This window comes from Staurois parvus, unplaced genomic scaffold (genome assembly GCF_062004578.1).
Source record: "Staurois parvus isolate SC_StPar_1 unplaced genomic scaffold, SC_StPar_1.0 ptg000715l, whole genome shotgun sequence".
In the NCBI taxonomy this organism is placed as follows: Eukaryota; Metazoa; Chordata; class Amphibia; order Anura; family Ranidae; genus Staurois; species Staurois parvus.
The window spans coordinates 10,526,333-10,527,365 of record NW_028318511.1 but is presented as its reverse complement, the minus strand read 5'-3'; the positions used below and the strand labels follow the sequence as shown (position 1 = coordinate 10,527,365).

The 1,033-nt window shown below is 45.1% G+C and overlaps 1 non-coding gene across 1 annotated transcript; it reads right to left on the bottom strand.

Moving 5' to 3' along the window:
* Positions 1–486: 486 nt before the first annotated feature.
* Positions 487–593, bottom strand: LOC149445668 (U6 spliceosomal RNA). Its single transcript, XR_016306378.1, has one exon. It is a non-coding gene; the product is annotated as a U6 spliceosomal RNA (small nuclear RNA).
* Positions 594–1,033: the final 440 nt, after the last annotated feature.

The following is a 1,033-nucleotide window of genomic DNA, read 5'->3' as shown; positions in this document are numbered from 1 at the left end:
GTAGGGTGGGCTGGGGGGACTGCTGGACACAGAAGGATTTTTACCTTTATGCTTCTATTAATACCTTGAGCCTTTACAACCAATTTACATTTTTATTTACTTTTGACATTTTTGGGGGAATGAGTAGGGGCACTGTGTAGTAGGGGGGCTGGGATCTGGGGGCCCCCTTGTTAAAGGGGGCTTCCAGATCCTGATAAGTTACCTTGCAGCACCTTCACATCCATCAGGCCAGGGTTTGTTGAAGAGTCTCTTGTTCTCATCTACCTACCCCCTATGTTGAGGACATGTGGCCTGGTGAGGTTCGGAGGAGTGCTCACTAGCTCCCGCTTTTCTGGCCTGCTAAGCTGCATGCTTGGATAAGGGTCTGGTATGGATTTTGGGGGGACCCCACGCATTTTTGTGTTTTTATGGCATGGAGTATCTATTAAAATCCATACCAAACCCCAAGAGCCTGGTATGGATTGGGGGACCCCCACACTGTTTTTTTGTTTTGTTTAACGCTTCACGAACTTGCATGTCATCCTTGCACAGGGGCCATGCTAATCTACTCAGTATCGTTCCAATTCTAGTATATGTGCTGCTGACGCAAGCACCCCAGACTGTTTTTTAATGCTGACACTTTTTTTTTCCATTCTGCTGTCAGCAGGAAATCCCCTGTTAATGGCAGGGATGGCTCACCATTATTAGGAAGCCGGCGAGTACCAGCTCTTTAACAATTTTTGACGCATCCATGCTACTGACAGCAGGAGTCAGTCACTGGTGGTTAGGACATCGGCAAGTGCCAGCTTCTAACAACCAACAGAAATCAAAGGAAATCGCAGAAATTCAGTGTGTTTTCTTTATATGTTTTGCCTCGTTCCAAATGTGTAAACGCAGAAAAATGCAGCATGTTCTACTTTTGTTGACCGCACTGGGACCCACTGCACTGGTGTGCATAGAATTGAATAGACACACATCATATTATCATTTCATAGAATAAATTATTACCTGTTAATTTCAAAATTAAAGTGGAGCTCCACCCAAAAGGGGAAGT